The sequence below is a fragment of the Ahaetulla prasina genome, chromosome 2 (assembly GCF_028640845.1).
Source record: "Ahaetulla prasina isolate Xishuangbanna chromosome 2, ASM2864084v1, whole genome shotgun sequence".
NCBI classification, from domain to species: domain Eukaryota; kingdom Metazoa; phylum Chordata; class Lepidosauria; order Squamata; family Colubridae; genus Ahaetulla; species Ahaetulla prasina.
Genome location: NC_080540.1, coordinates 108,487,009 through 108,503,607, shown reverse-complemented (window position 1 = coordinate 108,503,607; position 16,599 = coordinate 108,487,009). Strand labels below are relative to the sequence as shown.

Sequence of the window (16,599 nt, the reverse complement as noted above, 5' to 3'; positions counted from 1 at the left end):
AGGCAGTATTTGGGACTTTTGTCAGGTGAACTGCACATATCCATTTACTCCTGGAGTGTTTACATGGTTTCCAAATTAAATGGCTGTATTCAAGATTATAGTTTTTCAGTGGTTATTTGCATCAAAACTACTCTTAAATCTGAATGTCTTGCAGTAGACAATATTTTAATTCTTATATCTCTGGCAGTATATTTCATTTTCTTTGCTAATCCATAACAAAAATCACGAGCTCTAATATATAAACAGATTTCAAATAACTATTATTTACATTTGAAATGTTAAAATTGAATGTTGTGAAACATATTTATTTACAGTACCAAGATTACTGCTAAATTCATCTCTGAGTTGGCTTTTTAAAAATGGATGAAGTCAGAAAACATTCATACTTATGCAATTGTGTTTTTGGAAGTAGTAATTACTTATAAAACTTTATAAAATTACTTATAAAATTAGTAATCTTTATAAAACCTGAGTAAGACCACACCTGGAATATTGCATTCAGTTTTGGTCGCCATGTTACACAAAAAAAGTTGAGATTTTGTAAAAAGTGCAGAGAAGAACAACTTAGATGATTAAATGCCCGGAAACCAAAACATATGAAAAACAATTGCAGGAATTGGGTATGGCTAGTCTAGAGAAAAGAAGGATTAATGGTGACATGATAGTAGTATTCCAGTCTTTGAGGGTTTGCCACAAAGAAGATGGGGGTCAACTTATTTTACAAAGCACCAGAAGGCAAGACAAGAAATAATGGATGGAAACGAATCAAGGAGACAAGCAATCCTAACAGTGAGAACAATTAACCAGTGGAACAGCTTGCCTTCAGAAATTACGGCTGCTTTATCACTGGAGGTTTTTAAGAAGACACTGGACAGCCACTTCTCTGAAATAGTAGAAGGCCTCCTGCTTGAGCAGAGGCTTGAACTAGAAGACCTCCAAGGTCCCTTACACCTCTATTCTGATTAAACTACACTTGAGAATCAGAAGATTTTTTTTGAAAATGATAACATTTTGTGTTGCTATAATGCAGTGTGAGTTGCTTTCCTTCCAAATATCCCTTGTTAATTTGTGTCTAATGATAAACTTTAGAAGGGCGGTATAAAAATTTAATAAATAAATAAATAAATAAATAAAACTTGAAAGTAGAATGGTACCTTACCCTACCCTGTTATGATTCGAAAGGCACATTAAATACTAAGAATACATACTTTCAGAAATTTCAGGAAATGAATATAGAAAAGCTGTATCTATCAGCTGTATCTATCCATCAGCATATATCATTGTACAAGGTCTAAAGGAACGAGTGTATATCAGGTACAGATTAGACAGCTCTCCCTTTGACCTTCTCTGCTTATTGCTTGGATGAAGTGTCTGCATACTTCATTCAAAAAATGCTCTTTGCTGAAGACGATGTGTTCCTGGCACATGACAATTATCTACAGCTGATGATGAACAAATTCTCAAATTCATGGGAGAATTGCTTTTCAGTGTGACTATTAGCCAGAACAAGAATAAAATACTTTATTAGCCTATGCCAGATACCAAATCAGTAGAACCAAAACTCATTATTGACAACAGCCAGACAACAAAAGTAAACAGCTTGCAATACTTGGGAAGCATCATTTTGAGAGATGGTTCTTTAAACAAAGATATTGCCTCTAAGATAAGCAAGGCCATTCAGACACTGAGACAGATATGTACCAGAGTGCTCAGTCAACACAATTTTTATAGCTCCACAAAGCTGAAAGCCTACACAGCTGTTGTTATCCCTCAACTCCTATATGGATATAAGTCCTGGACTCTGTACTAAACATCAGAAAACTGGAAAAAATTCACATGCCTGCTCTCTGTTCCATCTGCTGTATTTGTTGGGAAGACTGCTTTTCCAATCTGGAGGTCACATGGACTCCACCAGCATTGAATCATTGTTCAGAGCCCAGATAAGTGGATTGGACACATCATCAAAATAGAATGACCACCATATGTCTTGCCAGTTACTCTACAGCTGTGATGGCGAACCTATGGCACATGTGCCACAGGTGGCACATGTAGCCATATCAGTGGGCATACAAGCTCAGCTCTGCCAGCTGATTTTTGGGCCTCCTGGGCCCAACAGAAGTAGGGAAGAGGCTGTTTCCTGTCTCCGGAGGGCCTGGGGGGTGATGGGAAAGGCCCATTTTTTTCTCTCACCTAGCTCCAGAGCCTCTATATGAGTCTGGGGAGGGACAAAATGGTTTTCCCCCCCCAGGCCCTCCTGAGACCAGAAATGGACTTTTTCCCAACTTCCAGGTGGACAGGAAGTGACATTTTTTGCTCTAGAAGTCTATGGAGGCTGGGGATAGCAAAAAAGTCACCTCCTGTCCAACTGGAAGTTGGGAAATGGGCCATTTCTGGCCTCTGGAGGGCCTCCAGGAGTGGGGGTGGGGAAGGCCATTTTTGCCCTCTCCAAACTCATAGAGAGGCTCTGGAGCCAGGTGAAAGAGAAAAATGGGCCTACTGGGCCATCGTGTACCAGGAGAAGGGGGGAGGGGGGCATGTGTGCATGTGTGCGGTAGGGTGCCTATAATTATGGGTGTGGGTTAGCCATCACCGCTCTATAATATACTGGAATCTGGGAAGAGACCTCAAGTTTGACCACACAGATGCTTCAGAGACACTGTAAAAGAAATGTTTTGCCATTGTGACACCCAAACAGGGGAACTAGGAGCTGTGACTACTGACAGGAGCCTCTGATGAGCCCAGAGCTCTGAAGCCTCAACCAGCTCTGAAGACTGGTGCCAACAAAAGCTGATAGAAAATTGTGAACAGCATTACAGAATAACACCCAAATGACTGCAACAATAGATTTTTCATTGCCCCTTTTGTGCTAGATTCTGTGCCTCCAGACTAGGAGTACAGAACCACCTTCATGTACACACAACAAAGTGTCTTCTTTAAATCTGAAGTTTTACCACAATTAACCAAACTTCCTGATAGTTATTCTTACAGTGCATAATTTTCTGCAGTATCTTGAACAAAATAACAAACTGATTGCCATTTTCTAGATTCTTCCTGCACTTCCCATTCTTTTTACAAATTTCATAGATTTTGAAGCACACAAATATCACCTTTTAATTACTTTTCCCTTTAGAGTTTTTCTTCAGCATATTTCAGTGGCGGTTTAATTGCTCCTAAAATATTTGTCACTATTCCAGGTTATTAATATTTTTCTATCATAATAGATGGTGCATTAGGAAGATTTTTCTTCTATAGCTCAATGGGGAAAAATAAACATACAATGTGGGGAAAGAGTGAGAGAGAAAGTGGTAATCTCCTGGAAAAACAAAATATATTCATTTTGTCTTGTAAAAAGTATTGCTTTCAATACCCTGAGGTGTTCTTTATAATTTATCACTTATTTTGAAGCTTTTCCTCTGTGTACAAGTGTTTTTATTTTCTTTGTGCAATCAATCCGTAATTGATCTCACAGTAATATTCTGTTTTCTTCCTCAGTGATATGCAAGTGGAGAAGAAAAACTTTAATGTGTCAAAGTAGTCTGTGTACAACTCTATATAGCTTATAGAATGTATTCATTACCTAAAAAAGAAAAGAAAAACATTTTTGTTCATCATATTTTGTTATTACAAAACCTAGTAAATAGTTACTATTATGCCCGGTTTGAATATTTTAATAAACATTCTTTATTAGCAACCTGACATCATCCTATATTTTATGAGAAATTATTGTTAATTATGTTTTCTAGATGCTATTTATTACAGTTTACAAGATACTTTTATTAAAAAAAAACAATAAGAGGCAATGCACTCCACTGTGAATCAACTACACGGAGAATAAATGTTGAGCAAGCTGAATTAGACAGCTATCAAGAGTGCACATTTCTTTTATAACTCACCTTACTTAAATTATGCAAATCTGTCTTGTGTGGTCTCTATTCTCTGATTTTCAATTCCCAAGGGAAGAGATCATGAAGGGACTGTTCCATAGCTCAAGAATGTCCCACAAATTTAGGTGAAGAAACATAAGATGTGAGAAAGATAGCAGAACAAGAAAGAGATGTGGAATAGAAATGTATAGTGACTGCCATCTCTCACAATTAAGCAGTTACCATGGTGTGTGCTAGTATATACAAAGCCAACATGAACAATCCTAGTGAAGATAGAATGCCTTCAAAAATTACTGCTGTTGTGCTTTTAAATTTGATACCTAATGACCGAGTGGTTCATTGAAGTTTGAACATAAATTTTAATTTAAATGAATGTACACGTATGAATTTGTGCGTTATTCACCATTTTTTTAAATTATTCAGTGTTCTACTTGAAGCTTAGCTCAGTTATATATTGATAGTGATATGCTTCAATTTTATACAAGCTCAAACAAGTGTTGCACCTTTGGAGATGTGTGAAATTCGGACATGTCATTCAAGGCCAAAGGGAACCAATAGCAGTTCTGTTTAACTTAGACTTTCCAATCTGCCTTCCAGGAAACTAAGAATATGAGTATAATCATCATTCTCTGTTATTTTGACAAGTACTCCAGTTTATAGCTTAAATATAAGATCATATGCTGTGCAGGAATTGGTAAACACAGAACAGATTTTTCAATGCTAAATTAACCTAAACATACCAAGCTCAGCAGAATGCTAAGTAAGTCAATGAATCTTTTGGTAATGAATTATTTTGGTAATAAAAGAACAACAGTCTCACTACTTCAAAATAATAACATAAAGCCATACTAAATGGAATGTTGTTTTAGCTTCTGAGTTAGGATTTGGTTTGAGCATCTATTATTGAACTCAAAAGCTTGTGTTGCCTGGATACATTGAGTCAAACATTTGATTGGATGAGATAAATCCATTTATTTGAACACTGACGGCAAATGTCAGAGCTCTTCTTAGCTTGTTTGTCTTCATTCTAGCTTTGTCCTTTAAGTAGAGAATCTCAGCTGATGCTCAAGATGACATATTATTTCAGATGTCTTAGTTTGAGGGGATAGCTTAAATCAAAGAAAATCTATCTGAGAAAATATTCATTAGACTTGTATGTACTTTAAAAGTCCTATTCAATAACCTCCCCCCTTTTTTTTACTTTTGGTACAGACTTTCATATTGGAATTTCTAATGAATATTTCCAACATTTACCAGTTGTTAGATATTGATCAGGATAAATTTGAGTTAAAAAATAAATAAAGGCTGCAGCTAATGAAAAAAAATATTTTAGTAGGAAGCTGCATCAATGATCTTCACACTGATTGGGCAAATGCATGTTCTGTTCATAGAAGTAATATTTTTGGTGCCCAAATGTCTGCACAGGCTGGTTCTGTTCAGGGATGAAATCTATTTACTTTCCTTACCGGTTTGGAAGTGTGCACGCACATCATATGTGCACGCAAACCTGCGCATGCACATAACCTGTGCATGCGCAGAAGGTAAAAAACACATTACTTCCTGGTTAAAACCAGGAAGTAATGGCACCTGGGTGAGTGGGCGGAGCTTTGCTCTGCCATTGCTACCGGATCACCAAACCACTGCCCACGATCGCTACCAGATTGTGCGATCCGGTCCGAACTGGGAGCATTTCACCCCGGTTGTGTTCTCAACCATTCAGAGTAAACTTAGACGTATTCTTAAATGCTGCCCAGGACTTGATAGAAAATGCAGTCTAGATAAGAATTTTGCAAATCAAAATTCTAATAAAAGTAACTGTCTCAGTAAATAAATCATTGTCAAGGAAATCCAACATGGTTACATCTGACTTCCAGCAAAGAGACTTATCTAGAATTAAGGATGTTCTGAAAAGGACGGTTATGGTAAAGTCGGGAAAGTTGGGTTTTGGGGTTTTTTTGAGCACAAGAAAAATAACAATTCAACTTGAATTTATACTATTTGTCAGGAATGTTGTTGCTTTCCCTGAGAAAAAGACAGTGGGAACCCCAAGACGGCACTTTCAGTGGTTGCCATTTTGGAGGTTGACAGGAGATTGCCATTTCTGACCCAGAGCTTGATAGGCAGTTGTGTAAACATTGAAGAATTACCATACTCTTTGGAGTATAAGACACACTTCCCCCCACCAAAGTGGGTGAAAATTGGGGTGCATCTTATACACTGAATGTTGCTGAAGCCGCGCCCACCCACCGGCCCCCACCCTTTGGCTGTTTTTGGCTTCCGTGTATTTCGGCCGGTTCCAGGAGGTGTGGATCAGCAGCGGCAAACAGGCTGTGGTGAATGGGCCGCACTGAATGGGCCGTGGCGAATGGGCTGTGGTGGAGCAAACAGACCACAGCAAACAGGTGGTGGCAAACAAGCTGTGCCAGGGTGTGAAAGGGCCTCGCCAAATGGGCCGTGGTGGTGAACAGGCTGTGGCAATTGAGTCACACTGAATGGGCCACAGTGGTAGCAAATGGGCTGTACCAAACAGGCCATGGCAGCGGTGAATGGGCCGCGGTGGCAGCAAATGGGTTGCTGCAAACAGGTGGTGGCAAATGGGCAAAGGCAGATTTTTTTTTCTTATTTTCTTTCCTCAAAAAGGTGATGTGTCTTCTACTCTGGTGCATCTTATAGTCCAAAAAATACAGTACTCTAATTTCAAGGCCACCAAACACTGAAGAAAGTAACTCTTAATTTGTGAGACAGAGAAAGGAACAGTCCTGCAGGCATTTGGATATTCACATTGGCATAGAGAAAAACTATATCTTGACTGATATAATATGCTGTTGTGAATTTATAAATTACAAAATTAAACTGAAAAACTGTTACAGTATATAGAAAAGGTTGCCATTCATTAACAGAACCTCTCACAACTGAGATGGAGATGAATTAATTGTTTGCAGCAATTTATTTTTAAGAAAAGAGCAACCCTCCATCCTTAGGGCTTTTTTAAAAACGCAATTGTATATTCCTCATTTGATATAGAAGGTTTTTCAACTCATATCAGTCTCTATACTTGCACTCATTAGACTCTAGTCACCTATTTGTTGCTGAGTCCATACTATATCATAAAGGAATTCACTGAGGGGTTTTTTTTAGTGTAAAGAAAGCTCCTACTGAGATCAAAGTTGGGAGGGAAGCTATTTTGTAGTAGAAAAACCTGTCTTGGATTGTTGCTGTAAAATTTGTTAACTTGGATGTATTTTCTCATGCTTCTTCATGTCTCAGCCTGTATGTGTAAAGCAAGAGTTTGTATGCAATGCTCAATTCCTTGGGATATCTTTGTAGGGGAAGAAAGCTTCTGTTGCAAAACAAAAGCTGATATTATTTTTAATCTGAAATGTCAGTGTCAGTGTGAGGTCAACTAGATAAAACACTGTGACTTGGAAATAGCTTATGAATGCATAACAGTTGAGTCTCCTACACTTGCTTATTTATGCTTGCAGAATGCTGCTGGTGCTTTTATAGATGATACATGATGCTTTTAGTTGCTACATGATGCTTTTACAGAAACATAGAAATTGATGGTCTCAGTCCTCTTCCAAGCTAAGAACTATCTGCATTACTATTAATCTTCTCATTGTTCCCATCACCCTCTCCTTCCACTTATGACTGTATGACTATAAACTTGTCGCTGGTATCCTTAAGATTTATATTGACTGTTTCCCTATGACTACTATTAAGTGTTGTACCTTGTGATTATTGACGAATGTATCTTTTCTTTTATATACTCCGAGAGCGTATGCACCAAGACAAATTCTTTGTGTGTCCAATCACACTTGGCCAATAAAGAATTCTATTTTATTCTACTCTACTCTACTCTACTCTACTCTACTCTATCTCTTCTTCTTTTAAAAACAATGTCTCTTTCAATTACTGCATTGGTTGCCTCTTGGTTGATTCTTCATACATTTGAAAATGAGATAGCAATAGCACTCAGACTTATATACCGCTTCATAGTGCTTTTATAGCCCTCTCTAAGTGGTTTACAGAGTCAGCGTATTGCCTCCAACAATCTGGATAAGAGAAAAAAAAAACAATTCCCCTTTTTCTTAGGGGTACAACTACTTCTGCAGTGAGTAGAAAGAAGAAGCTTCAGACTAAGGGAGAAAATTACTGAGACACTTAGGTGCAGTTACTTATTTTTTAGAAGCTTCTTCCCAAGATTATGTGCTTTTGGAATGATAGAATTTACTTAGATGAATATATCAGTGAATAATTAAAACAGTCTTGATATGGCACATGAAAATAGTGGAATTTGAAATATTGGTGGCTGATTCTCATTTCAATAAAAGTTACTCAGTGTGAACATTTTGAAAAACAGCATGCCATAGATATGGAGAGACTAGTCAGTACTTAAAGTGATTCGGGACAAACCAACCTCTTGTGTCTAAATCAGAGAAACAGTTGCACTTTCTAAATATTTCTTACAATACTGGGCAATATCAGTCTATAGCAGTGGTCACCAACCAGTGGTCCATGAGAAAATGCTGGTGGTCTGCAGCGCACCCAGGTGGAAGAACTGCTCCTGGATAAGCAACTGTGACTAGAGCTCTGGAAGATGGGACTGGCCAGGCAGCTCATGGTGGGGCTGTAAATCTCCGCTGTTGAGGGAAGTTCGGGCAATTTGTAACTGCAGCACAGCCCTTGCTGGCTGGAATGAGATAATGGGGAAAGGGGGAGTGACAGTGCAGGCGGGCCAAAGCAACAGGTGGCGGGAACCCTGGGCTGTTTATTTCCACTGCTATAGCTTCCTGTCAGCTGAAGTTGCATCTATGGTGCCTGCACCAGCATCCAGAGAGAAGCAGAAAAGAAATGCTGCTGCTTGAGTGGGGTGGGGTAGGGGCAAGGAGAACGGCGAGACTCAGGGAATAGGTCAGGTGGAGCTGGGTGATTCAGGGCTGCTCAGAAGCCATCCCCACCTCTACCAGAAGTTTGGGTGGCCGGGCTTCAGATCGCTCCCTCCCTCCCTCACACACACACGCACAAAAACAATTTTGTGATTTCACCCCTGGAATGAACCCACCAGTGGCTGTCCCCACCTCTTACCCTCCCTTCCCAGTCACTCCTCGCCTGGCAAGGGAAGGGGAGGAATGGAAATTCGCTCCATATTCCAGAGTGGGAGCTGAATTTCGTGGCTGTTTCTTCCAGCCCTTGTTGGTGCTCCTGCACCTCGGTCTCTCGGGGAGACGCTTGACTTCCTCTCAGCCCCAAGACACTGGCTGGCCCATGAGATGACAGAGAAAGAGAATGAGAGAGAGAGGGAGAGAATGAGAAAGAGTAGCAGAGAGAGAGAGAAAGTGGGAGAGAGAGAGAAAGGGAGAAGAGAGATGAGAGAGAGAAATAGGGGAGAGACAGTAAGAGAGAAAGAGAGAGAAAGAGTGGGGGAAAGAGAGAGAGAAAGAGAGGTAGGAAAGAGAATGAGGGAGAAAGAGGGAGGAGAGAGAGAGAAAGAGAGGGGAGAAAGAGAGAGAGAAAGAAAGAGAGGGAGAGCGAGAGAAAGAAAGAGAGAAAGGGGGGGAAAGAAAGCAAGATGACAGAATGAGTGTGAGAAAGAGAGGGGGTAGAGAGAATGAGAGAATGAGAAAGAAAGAGTGGGAGAGAGAGGGGAGGAGGGAGAAAGAGGAGGGACAGTACCTAAAGGACCCCATCCCATCACCGGGAGTCCAGGTGCTTCAGCAAGCAACGTGCTGGATTCGTATTAGTGGTCCCCGGGATTTAAAATTATGGACTTGGTAGTCCCTGAGGTCCAAAAGGTTGGGGACCCTTGGTCTATAGTACTCTTTCATAGATATGTTTATATAAGATTTTCAATCTGCAAGCTTCAGACCAAAGCTAGTTATCATGTTTTGTTTCCAGTCAACACAAACATTTAGTCATTGTGATTTTTTTTTTGAAATTTACACAGTGGGACACAGGCTGCATTTTTCATGGCAATGTCAATCATTGTGCTGAACTGGAAAGGTGAGCATAATATCTCTAGGCCTGTATCCACAATTTATTCAGTATCAGAAGTTATTCAATAAATCTCAGAGGACAGCTAAAGAAAGTGGAATTTTTCCCTTTTTCATCTGTATGAATTTTGGGGTAAAAATATTATTTATTGATGCAGAAGCTGTAGAAAAATGTGTTGCTTGGGGATCAGCTAAGTAGTAAACATCTAACTTTTTTTTAATTTTTAGATGGAAATGTTTTACCATGGTTTACCCTATATTTCAAACATTCATCCAATGATTTTAGCTTTTCTTTTAGTTTTGTATTTTTTTTCTTTATTTTAAAGTATTTTTCTAATTTGAATCCTCTTTCGTTATGCGTAACTTTTATTTTTTCCTTTTAGTTCTTTAAAGAGTTTGGCCTAATTCTCAAAAAGCAACTGGACTAAAGTTGGGAAAAAGCACCTTTGGGACAACAATGACCTGGTTGATTGAGAATTTCCATAGACATTTGGCCTAGCTCAATAGATTTTTTTTTAATTCACTGATTTGTGCAAATATTGAGGTGTGGATGCTACATATAGGGTGTTGTTGTTATTGTTGTTGCTTTTACTTTTAACCTCTTTAATCATCTCATGCAATATAAAATGCTTTAACTGTTCTTCAAAAGTGTTTAGGTACTAAACTGAGCAATTAAAAAGCTGAAGTTGCTTTTTTACTTAAAACGTATTTTCTGTATGTTGGTCAAGCAAATAAGTGAACAAAGTGCCATGGTGGCACAGTAGTTAGGTAGAATGCAGTACTGTAGGTCTAACTCATTGCTTACTCCAGGAGTTCGATTCTGAGTGGCTCAGGGGTACCTCAGACTTCCAGCCTTCTGAGGTCAGTAAAATGAGGAGCTAGATTGTTGGGGGGCAATATGCTGACTCTGTAAACTGCTTAGAGAGGGCTCTAAAGTACTGTGAAGTGGTAAATAAGTCTAAGTGCTATTGCTATTTGAAATCATCTAGTCCTGTATAACTCTGATTATCACTTTTAAAAAATGTGCAGTAGAAACAGTAATTTATGATCAACTAACATACTTTTTGCAATAGCAGCAATTATATTTTTCAATATTTATATTCTATTTATTAATTAGATTTGTCTTACTCTTAACTCTTCAGAGCAGAATCTAACATTGTGAACAGGGTGATGCCTTGAAGTGGTAACTAGGACTCCTTTCGGTCTGTAGACTCTAGTATGTCTCTCTATCTGCAGGCTGGATCCCTTTGAGGGGCAAGTGGGCTAAAGACAGGCAGGACATATTTCCTGCATACTTGAAGAAGGCTATGATACACCAAATCCTTAGGAAGCCTTTTATGGAGATCTCTCTCTCCCTCCCTCTCTCCCTCCCTCTCTCTCTCTCTCTCTCCCCCTCCCTCTCTCCATCTCTCCCACCATCTCCCTCTCCCTCCGTCCCTCCCTCCCTCTCTCTTACACACAGGCTAACACAGAGATACATCTTTTCGGGCAGAAGTTTGTTTAGAGAGTAGTAGGAAGACAAATCCTGACCAACTCAGAAGAAAGAATTACCTGGAACATATTTCTCTGTCAATATCCAGCCATGTGTGCTGAATGTATCACCTGCACAGGTTGATGAGCTTTGTGCTTTGTGCAGTGTAGACCACTGCAATATACTCTGTGTGGGGAGATCTCTGAAGGTCACTCTGAAGCTGCTTCAATACAGAATGTGGCAGCCTGAGTGGAGATTGGCATCATTCGCCAAGAATATATTATATCATTGCCTACAGCCTTGCACTGATTGCAATAAACTTCTGAATGCAGTTTAAACTACTTGTTTTTGCTAAACAGGCAGTTAATTTTGTCTATACCCTGATAAATTATATCTACTGAATCACATAAAACAGATATTAAGAGCAAAAGAAATGGTCTGTTAAATTACTAGCTTCTGATGGAAACGGCTACCTCTAAGCAATATTATTCATACAGTCAAGAATATTTAGGGTAAAATATACCATATTTTCACTTCCATACTTAGGTTTCTAGTTATATGTTAAGGCTATAGAGGAAAAAGTTAACCAGTTTTAATACCTTTCCAAAAATTACATAGGATCAAATTGGTTGGTTGGTTGCACCTATATCTCTTTAGGAAACAATATGAGAACTGGAAAAGATCCAGGCCCCAATGGCAATATAGCTCTGTAATTGGAATAAATGCTGTATCACTGGTTTGGCTCAGACATCGTCCAGTTTAACAAGGTCCTCATCAGATGTTGAGGAACTAAGCCAATCTGGCAGCAAGCGGGCTACTGGAACAAGCCATTAATGGATGAGGCAAAATAACTTGGGATTGATGGAATGCTATTGCAACATTAGACCTAATGAGAGCGGATATGTGAAACATATGAGAGAACTATGGATGGACAGAAGATCTATATCTATACTAATTTAGGAAAAGTTTGTTACTTAACTTCTCAACATAATGAAAAGGAAGCTGTTGTTTCAACATGAGATAGAGCAATTACACATTACATCCCGGACTCAGAAGATCCAGGAGAATAACTAGGTGTGCAGCCAATACCTGATCTAGAATATCACTGCCACATCACCCTCTATTACAAAGCATAACAGCTATAAATATATAGAATAAAATCATGGGTAAATTAGTTAGTGGCAACCCTCAAGATTCATTATGAAGGTTCATTGGAGAGCTACTATCAGATAGTAAGCTAGAAGATGCCAATAGAGCAGTCACAAGAATTCTCACTATCATCATAATTCAAACTAATAAATTGGCATACACCACAGGTGCTATAATCCAGGAGGCTCTACAGTGAAATAAACTTTGTACAGATGTAACTTTAACTGTAAATTAAAGATGTAATTTCATCAGCTAGCCATACCCTTACTCGGATTCAAACTTGGGCTACCTGCATATTAGGCAGTTGTATTAACCTCTGAGCCACAAGTTCTCCTCCCTTTATTAGCTGAGCCAGAGGTTTCAGGACTTTATACCTGCAGGTCAACCAGTCAGGCAACCTAATGGATTTTTCAATCACAGACCAAAAAAAAAATGGAATTTATGATAATGCTACAATTAAAGGTTATAAGTCTTTAAATACATAGAATAGAATAGAATAGAATAGAATAGAATAGAATAGAATAGAATAGAATAGAATAGAATAGAATAGAATAGAATAGAATAGAATTTATTGGCCAAGTGTGATTGGACACACAAGGAATTTGTTTTGGTGCATATGCTTTCAGTGTACATAAAAGAAAAAGAAAAAAATACCTTCATCAAGGTACAACATTTACAACACAAATTATGGTCATAGGGTACAATTTAACCCTATGTACAATTTAACAAAAAGTTACAGTCATACAGTCATAAGTGGAAAGAGATTGGTGATGGAAACGATGAGAAGATTAATAGTAGTGTAGATTTAGTAAATAGTTTGACAGTGTTGAGGGAATTATTTGTTTAGCAGAGTGATGGCCTTCGGGAAAAAACTTTTCTTATGTCTAGTTGTTCTTGTGTGCAGTGCTCTATAGCGTCGTTTTGAGGGTAGGAGTTGAAACAGTTTATGTCCAGGATGTGAGGGGTCTGTAAATATTTTCACAGCCCTCTTCTTGATTCGTGCAGTATACAGGTCCTCAATGGAAGGCAGGTTGGTAGCAATTATTTTTTCTGCATTAAATTGTTATTTTTAACATTAAATTGATATCAACAGATTTAAAATATATTCATCCCAAAATCATTTTTTGAGTCTGTTGGAATACTGTATATTTGAATACTGAATATTGAAGGAATACTGTATATTTGAAAGAAATGTCAGATATTCTTTGTTGACGATGTGAAAAAAATTGATGGATCACTGATCCATGTGATTTCATCTTGTGAAGTATTGGTATAATTTTGTATTGGGATTTCAGGGTCCATAAGTAGATTTATAGGAAAATCATTAATATTAAAGACATTAATGTGATATGGAATTGTATCAATTTTTTGGAATCTATTACTGTGAAACTGTAGTTGTACTAGGCATTGGACAGGAGGGGAAGAGGGAAATATTCTGAGTGGAATAAGTGGGAAAGTAATCTTATTCCAGACATTAAAGTTTGGCATTTAAAAAAGGCATTATTTAACCAATCAAAATGGTATGTTCTTTTTTTGATATGGATTTTGCAATATTTTACAATGTTAGTGTAGTAATTTTATATGCTTTAAAAATTATTTTTCATAATCGTTTGGTAGTATTAAAATGTTTATTTATTTCATCAGTAGCAATAAGCTACCTATGATGTGAAATTTCCAATATGAAAACCATTTACCAGCAAATGGTACATGGCTGTTATTTGTGCTGATTAAAGCTGCTGTGTAGATGAACATAAAACCTTGTTTAGCATCCATCTGTATTGCTGGCAACATCACTGAATTTTGTACTACAGAAGGAAGTATGTATATATGGATTTTTTTTAACACTTTTAAAAAAAAATGTCATAAATTTTGAATCTTATGTATGATACCGTCTTTTTAGGATTCAGCAGCAAAATTACAAGACAGATTCTTCTATCATTTTTAAAATAAATAATAACATTCTTAAGCCAACTGCCACTTATTGCTCATTGCCTAGGATGTAAGCCAGGGATTGGCAAAATACATAACTTTTAATATGTTAAAAAACGTTTAAGCTCTCATATAATAATATATAGAAACTTAATAGGAATTAAGATTTTTACTTTGACATTTTTTTTATTCAGCTCAGAGGAGCTATCAATATCTTGCAAATATTCTGACATCTGTGATGACCCAGGACAAGGCATGAAGGTCACACAGCCAGCTGAGAGTTCAAACTCACCTTTAATGCTCCAAATTTCTGCCCTAACACATCCACATTCTTGGCAAGACTCAGAGCAAAACGTGTGTGCGCACACACATGCACACACATGGCAGCCTCTGGCTGCGCCCTGTCCAGCAAAACAAAGGAACAAGGAAATGAGTCTACGAACCAAGGAACAAACAATGAGTCCACAAAGTAAGGAAGAAGCAGTTAGTCCTGCAAATTCCAAATGTCTGTACCAGCACACCAAACTCCTACCAATTCAGCATTTTTCCCAACAAATGGCCCTCCTCACAGAATCTCCTTAAATCTCAGTTTCCAGGTATGCCCAGTGAAAGGGGTGGGGCACCCTCCTACCGAGTCATCAGGTTGGCCTGTGCTGTTCCCTTCTTCTCTCCACTCTCCATGCTTGGGGATCAGGATCATTGCCTGAGCTCTATTGCTCCTCATGTCCACTGCTTGCCCTCTATCAGTCATCCTTCCCCTGATTCTCCCTGCTAACAAGTCTTTCCAATTCTGAGGGGCCCTGGGCTGTCTTGGACTGTTCCTCCCCACATTCATCCAAAGCCAATGAAGCCACTCCCTTGATCTCCATCGATTCCAGCTTCAGCTTGTCCTCCTCTGCTCTGGCAAGGAATCTGACAAGGGCATGACAGACACCTATGTGCATTTCATTGCCAATTCCTGCAGCAATCTTTTATTTTGTTGTCTTTTTCATATTCCAGATGAGAGAAAAAGCCACCCGACTTGCTCTAGGTCATAAAATTTGCCTTTCCATAATGGAGTATAAATAATAAAACAAACTAATTTGGAGTGCTTACACCTGAGCGGTGATTATCATAATTATTTATTGTTTGCCAAGACTAGAGGGAATGTCACAAGGGGTGTTTAATAAGTAGAAGGCTGAGACTTCACCACTGCAGGTGTAATCATTATGAATCTTCTGTTCGCATATATGTGACAGAGCAGTTGCAAAGAGTTTATCATTCAGGTGGGTTTGCAGCAAACTACTATTTTGCTATTGAGATGTTTTTATGGATTCCTTACATGACTATTATGTCATTCCTTACATGACTATCCAAACCAGAACTGGTATTCTGGCATGATGTAGAAGAAATATCTAGATAAGGTTAGATTTATGAAAGCAAAGTAAGGACTGATATAGAGTTAATTGTTTTTTTGCACTCAACTGCATGCATGCAAATTGTTGTGTCTGCGCCCCCCGAGCTGGGCCTCCTGCCAGAAAGTGACTAGAAGCCAGGCCTCCTGCCAGAAAGTGACTTGGAAAGTGAGGGGGAAGGGCTGTCAGGACTTACCTCGGGAGCACCGGCTTCCCCGGCTCAGCTCCAGAAGCCAGAGGCAGGCCAGGTGGAAGAGATAACGAGGCCTCTGTCCCCTGACTCTTCCCCCCCCCAGGCCACACCTTCAGACCCAGCTGATGGCAATCAGGCTTGGTTGGACCCTAGGTTTCATAGGCAGGAGAGGAGGGAACAACAGAGCAGGGGTGGGGCAGGCCTAGGAAGTACTGAGTCATGGAGCCACACCCCACAGGATATAAAGGCAGCAAGAACTGCTGTGCCTCTTTGTAGTAGGCAAATCAATTGATTAACTAACAGCTGAAGGTTGTTCCTGGGTGACTCATCGGCGTCGAGGGAGATAACAAAGACACTTGGCAGATACTAGCTATTCTGCTGCCAGAGCTGATAGTGCCGGCTAATTAAGCCATCACTCGGATGGAGGCGAAGGAGGACAGAACACAAATACTACCCAGAATCTCATGATGAAGCAGATCTATTCCCACCTCCCACCCAAATCTCATAGTCATATGGATAAAGTAAATTTCTTTTTAAAAGAATTGTCCATTCTCTTCCTTCAGAAGGCTGCAGAATATGATAAACA

The 16,599-nt window shown here is 39.0% G+C and overlaps 1 protein-coding gene across 1 annotated transcript in view; it reads left to right on the top strand.

Moving 5' to 3' along the window:
* Positions 1 to 16,599, top strand: part of KCNIP1 (potassium voltage-gated channel interacting protein 1) — a 428,926-nt gene that overhangs the window by 116,699 nt on the left and 295,628 nt on the right. The window lies entirely within an intron of this gene.